This window comes from Homarus americanus, unplaced genomic scaffold, assembly GCF_018991925.1.
Source record: "Homarus americanus isolate GMGI-L3 unplaced genomic scaffold, GMGI_Hamer_2.0 scaffold43243, whole genome shotgun sequence".
NCBI classification, from domain to species: Eukaryota; Metazoa; Arthropoda; class Malacostraca; order Decapoda; family Nephropidae; genus Homarus; species Homarus americanus.
Genome location: NW_024721459.1, coordinates 317,501 through 324,317, shown reverse-complemented (window position 1 = coordinate 324,317; position 6,817 = coordinate 317,501). Strand labels below are relative to the sequence as shown.

General features: G+C 43.2%; 1 protein-coding gene across 1 annotated transcript in view; it reads left to right on the top strand.

The window, feature by feature from the left end:
• The first annotated feature begins 4,639 nt into the window (after positions 1-4,639).
• The window catches only part of LOC121861710, an 84,419-nt gene continuing 82,241 nt past the window's right edge, over positions 4,640-6,817 (top strand). Inside the window, exon 1 of the mRNA XM_042359622.1 lies at positions 4,640-5,122. The gene's annotated coding sequence lies outside the window, so the exon portion shown is untranslated. The remainder of the gene's footprint in view (positions 5,123-6,817) is intronic.

Here is a 6,817-nt window from a genome sequence, read left to right as displayed (position 1 = left end):
AGTAAGTAGTGTTAGTAATAATAATTGGTGGTGGTGGCATAGTTGTGACGACAGACAGACAGACAGACAGACACACACACACACACACACACATATAAATACATACACACCCAAAAAACATACATACAGACACCAGACACACACAACAAAAAACACATTCCAAGCTCGATCAAGGAGGAAACTTCTCTGTAATTCCTTGTAACAGGATTTCTCTCTTCCCTCATTCACAACAACATATTTTGACGGTGTGAGGTGAACTTTGACCTTTGAGGAACTACCTGAAGATTAGGCATCCCAGTTTATTTCATCTGATGATTAACCACCCTAATGTTACTTGTGGGGGAGGGGTTAGGGTAGGTTAGGTTAGGTATACGTGAGGGTGTTTAATTACCAGGTACAGCAAACAGGGAGGAGGAGGAGGAGGGGGGGGGAGGGGTTGTGTCTATGTGATCTCTGGAGGTATTACACACACACACACACCCACACACACACCCACACACACCCACACACACACACACCCACACACACACACACACACACCCCAGACACACACACCCCAGACACACACACACCCCCCAGACACACACACACACACACCCCACACACACACACACCCACCCCCACACACACACACCCACACACCCCCCCACCCCCCCCACCCCCCCTCACACCCCCCCACACCCCACACACACACACACCCACACACCCCCCACACCCCTCACACCCCCACACCCCCCCCCTCACACCCCCCCACACCCCCCATCACACACACACACATACACACACACACACACTCTCTCTGTGTCTTTCTCTATTTTATACAAAGTCTCACCGATCACACATAAACTTAGGGAAACAAAGAATAGAGAAACAGAATCTATTAAAAGTTTTCTGTTGTTGTAATGTAGCTGAGGATAATGCCGGAGAGAGAGAGAGAGAGAGAGAGAGAGAGAGAGAGAGAGAGAGAGAGTCCACCTCACCTGGGCCGTATCTTCCTCACCTTTGTCCTCAGTTTCACCAAAAAAAAAAAAAAAATCTCTTCTACCAGGTAATCCTCCTACCCTCCCTCCCCCTTTCCCCCCCCTTCAAGAGCTTCGTACGAAATGTCACGTCCTGAACAAGTTATTCTCAAAACACCTCACTATTAATTACACACACACAAGTCATGTAGATAGTGTGGAATTAAGACTGGTTTAAGACATTATTAAGGTGTAAATTATATAAATACAATTATGTTAGATGTTTACAATAGTTTAATAATTATAATGTTTGTTGATAATGTTACACCGTGTTGATATTTCAGTAAGGATGATCAAGTCGACGTTTTTATTTAGTTCTGAAACTCACGTCGACGTTTTATTTAAACTTATCACAAACTTTATACCTCGTCTCCCTTGTTTATAAAAACCTTTGATTGTCTTTTGAAACAACTACTAACGAGACACTACTGGCGAACAAGAAACAAAAAAATAATTAACACAAACAAAAAATATTACTCGATTGTTTTATTTATTTATTTTTCTTGTTGAAGTTTGTGTTTGTTCGCCTGACATCACCTGTTATAGACCCGTCGACCTTTACGTCTCTTAATTAAAGGATATCAAGGAGCTATCACAGAGACCTCTTATCCTATCCCTATCCTTATCCTATCCCTATCCTAATCTACCCTATTCTATCTTATCCTATGCTATCCTTATCCCCTGTACGACATCCTATTCACAAACTAGCTCCTATTTATCAACTGGAGGACTTTTTACCCTCCTTTCATATATGAGAATTACTTATCATTAAATCCTATTATCTAATATACTATAGGACTAGGCGTGTGTCTGTCTGTCTGTCTGTTTGTCTGTGTGTCTGTTCTGGGCAGCCGAAACGGCACAATCGTTTTTCATCAAACTTGGTGGAAAAATCGCAAAAAATTCGTAGAGTAGAACAAACCTGGTCCCATATCGATGGTTTCTTTAGGAAGCCATTAATTAACCATTTTATTTACGCTGGAAAGCGATGCAAGTCTACGGACTTGGCGCACCCTCATTCGCTGTACGCTGTCAGCCAGCCGGCCGGCGACTGCACGCTAGCCAAGCACGAGCGTTCGAACTTTCACGCTTTGGTAAACTGTACCACCGGACTCGCCACCGGGCACGAAGTGCCCACGATCACTTGTTATTTCCGATTGCACTAGACAACTTTAGCTATTAAATTCTTGGCTAGTAAATTTCCCTCCCACTAAAACCCGGAGCATCTGACCATCACATAGTATATAATCGTGTGTGTGTGTGTGTGTGTGTGTGTGTGTGTTTACCGAAAATAAAACGAACGGAAACAGCTTGTGTGTTACTCTTTATCAGTGACATAATGTCTTGTGTCCTGTTTCTCACTCAAGTAAGGGGAAAAGGTGTGTGTGTGTGTGTGTGTGTGTGTGTGTGTGTGTGTGTGTGTGTGGAGTCGTGTGTGTGTGGTGGAGGAGAGAGTGGAGTCTGTTGTTGATTATAAAAGGCAGAAATAAATTTATAACGTTATGTGTAAGACAAAGGGAGGGAGGAGGAGGAGGAGGAGGAGGGAGGAGGAGGAGGAGGAGGAGGAGGAGGAGACGAAGAAGAAAGAACAAGACAGAAAAAAGAAGAACAACAAGCAGAACGAGAACAGGAATAACAAGAGGAGGAGAATAGAAGAAAAAAATATTGTATCTCACCCTAAGAAATATTTCCGAAGTATAACAACGAACTGTACACCTCCCTCTCGTTGTCTTGCTTAACATCCGTCCACGAGAAGCTCAAGAAAATACTAAGAAGGAAACAGTTTAGTGTTTCATAATTACATGTGTTTGTCATAGGTTTAGGTTAGGTTAGGTTTTGGTTTAAGTTACGTTAGGTTTTGGTTTAAGTTACGTTAGGTTTTGGTTAGGTTAGGTTTAGGTTAGGTTTACGTTAGGTTTAGGTTAGGTTACGTTAGGTTTTGGTTTAAGTTACGTTAGGTTTTGGTTAGGTTAGGCTTAGATTACGTTAGGTTTAGGTTAGGTTACGTTAGGTTTTGATTTAAGTTACGTTAGGTTTTGGTTAGGTTAGGTTAGGCTTAGATTACGTTAGGTTTAGGTTAGGTTACGTTAGGTTTTGGTTTAAGTTACGTTTGGTTTTGGTTAGGTTACGTTAGGTTTAGGTTAGGTTACGTTAGGTTTAGTTTCTCATCCATCAAATAACACTTCATAATGTTCTTAAACTTACATATTATTATACTTACTAATTAATGAATATCTCTATACATATTAATTTGGTCAAGGCATCTCGGGGGTTCTTGTCCTGTTCACATATTAACAAGCTTTACTAATTGTTTATAGACTCAATAACAACCTTAATCCTACCAATGAGGCTTAGCGATATTTTGAACCGGTTAATGGTAAATCCGTTCTCATAATCCCCTCCCAGTCACAAACACATACACATGCACACAGACTCATACAGACACACACACACACACACACACACAGAGTACACCCAAAACACGGTCATGGGTGGTAGTACTTCAACAGAGGGCGAGTGGGTGGGTGGCAGGACGATAGGGCGGCAAGATGGGTGGGTGGGTGGTTGATAAGGCAGCAGGATGTGTGGATGGTCAAATGGAGTGAGTGGAGTGGGCAGGTGGGTGGGTGGCAGGACATTGATAGGGCAAGATGGGTGGGTAGGTGGGTAGATGATAGGGCGGCAGGATGTGTGGGTGGGTGGGTAGGTAGGTGGGTAGGTGGGTGAGTGGGTGGCTAACGAGAGGGCGGCAGGCTGCGTGGGTTGATGGATGGGTGGGATGGATGGCAGGACGATACGGCGGCAGGGTGGTTGGGTGGGTGGCAGGGCGGCAGGATGGATGGCAGGCAAAAGGGAGGCCGCCGCCATATGTTTCCAAGAACTTAGTTTAATTACCAGAGTTATCAGATGAGGTCGAGGATTCTGGCCAAGAAAATGATATCCCACTTGACCCCCGTAGAATGAAAGTCCAACTCACAACACACGGGAATACAGACCTTAAGAGGTAAGTATTTTAAAGTTGTTTCAGGTTACCGAAATGAACGTACTTTCAGGTGATAATTATGGTGCGTATTGAGGCTACGATGACGTCATGACTTGCGTATGTTAAGGTCACTCAAGGAGGTGGTGGTGGTGGTGGTAGTTGTGGTAATGGTAATAGTGATGGTGGTGGTGGTGATGGTAGTAGCAATAGTGGTGGTAATAGTAACGATGATAGAAAAATGTAATGGTAGTGGTAGTAGTCGTAGTAGTAGGGTGTAATCATGTCAGCAACAGGCAGGTTGAGGCCAGCAGCACTTATCAGCAACAGGTGTCAGCATGAATGAGTGTCAGCTCGGGTACCATGAGCAGGCAGCCTGACATTGTTCCTGCCTTAATGAGGAGTTATGAGCCACGTGTGAGTGAGTGTGTGTGTGTGTGTGTGTGTGTGTGTGTGTGTGTGTGTGTGTGTGTGTGTGTGTGTCTCCATATTTATTTCTGCGTCAATTGAGCATCAGTCAATGTTTTAAAGTAGATGAATGAATGACGTTTAGCTTCAACAAAAGAGAGAGAGAGAGAAAGAGAGAGGTAGCCAGCGAATCTCCCAGAAGCACACCCGAGTTTAGTATGAGGCAAGGCCACTCAGACTAAGCCGGTGGTCGTCAGTCAGTCCACCATCAGAGCCGCTCAAGGGAAGACCTACACCTCGTTACCACTTCATTTTATCCTCTGTTTTCTCTTTATCTTCTTCTCTAACTTTACGAAATCTTGTGTGAAAAATGCAAAATGTGTTGAGAAAATATACATATCATAATTAAAATGAAAACCAGGTGATAGAACTATTAAAATTCAAACCCCTAGAAAAAAATATTAATAAATCGGTGTAGTGAAAAAAAAAAGAAAAAAAGAAATCTATTGAAACTACGAAAAAAAAAAACTGAATTAAAGTTATATAAAGTGAACTCTTGTCTTATCATCATGTTTTGCAATACTTAAAAGAACCCCCCCCTCTTCCCACCCTCCCCCCTCTCTCTCTCTCCCTCTCTCTCTCCCTCCCCCCCTCAAAAAACAAAACAAGAGGTCGGTGGCGCGTACAGGAAGTTGGTGATCTGGGACAGTAATTGGTGAGTACCCTGGTTCGCATCTTGTATTGCTGGAGTTATTTTTCTCTTTCACTATCCTCAGGGCTTAACAACATGGGCTGGCTGTCACTCTCCTCCTTCCTCCTCTCCCCTCTTCCCCCCCACACAAACACCCCCATTTACTTTACCGTGAGATGGCCCCCCCACCCCCCCACCCCGTAAAAGCAAAAAAAAAAAAAAAGGTGGAAGTCTGGTGAACCTTCGTCTGGCGTCACTGAGAACATTTGAAGGGAACGCCAGGCTTAAAGATATATCCTAATGTGTTTAAATGTCATGGTAAGGTTTTTTTTTTTATCTTGTCCTTGCTCATAGGTTATATAGACGTGGTGTCGACTCTGTCTGTCTGTCTGTCTGTCTGTCTGTCTGTCTATTGGTTGATGGTATGGAATATTTCTCTCTCTCGCCACCATTACACTACACTACACTACACTACAGTTACACTACACTACACTACACTACACTACACTACACTATACTACAGGCAATAAAACCTATCACCTTTGTCCTCGGGTAAGTATACAGTACCATTACCTTGAGTACGATGAATTAATGTCTTGAGTACGATGAATTAATGTCTTGAGTACGATGATTTATCTTGAGTACGATAAATTAATCCCTACAGTACGATTACACAACCCCTTAAGTTATTAATTCATTATGCTCAAGGGGTTAAGTCATTGTACTCAAAGGGGTTAAATCGTACGACTCAAAGGGGTTAAATCGTACGACTCAAAGGGGTTAAATCGTACGACTCAAAGGGGTTAAATCGTACGACTCAAAGGGGTTAAATCGTACGACTCAAAGGGGTTAAATCGTACGACTCAAAGGGGTTCGTCGTACGACTCAAAGGGGTTAAATCGTACGACTCAAGAGTTAAATCGTACTCAGTGAAATTAAAAAAATAACCTTCCTGCAGCAGCTAAGAGAGAGAGAGACTGACCCTATTTCTACCTCCCTTCCGAAGCGGTAGTGAAGTCGACCCTCTGGAGGATCTCTATGACGTCGCAGCGTTTCAAGGGCGTTCGTAAAGTTCTCCCAATGTTGCATCAGCTGAGCTACAGTGTGGACGAGGCCTCTCTCTCTCTCTCTCTCTCTCTCTCTGGACCGTACTCAACAAACCACAAATACCTTCCTACACCTCACCTGACACACCAACAAGTAGCACACCTTTAATTAGCAGCAGGTGAACCATTAATTTGTACCCACTGACTCTTTTATCATTAATAAAACACAGAGTTAGGACCCAGACATGACATTTTATGCCTCTGAATGCATCACCAGTGGACGAGTGAGGCATCAGACACGTCATAGAAGCATTAGAGGCATCAAACATGTCATAGAAACATAAAACACGTTATAAGAGGCATCAAACACATCACAGTCATCAAACACATCACACAGTCATCAAACACGTCACAAAGGCATCAAACACGTCACAAAGGCATCAAACACATCACACAGTCATCAAACACATCACACAGTCATCAAACACGTCACAAAGGCATCAAACACGTCACAAAGGCATCAAACACGTCACAAAGGCATCAAACACATCACACAGTCATCAAACACATCACACAGTCATCAAACACATCACACAGTCATCAAACACATCACACAGTCATCAAACACATCACACAGTCATCAAACACGTCACAAAGGCATCAAACACATCAC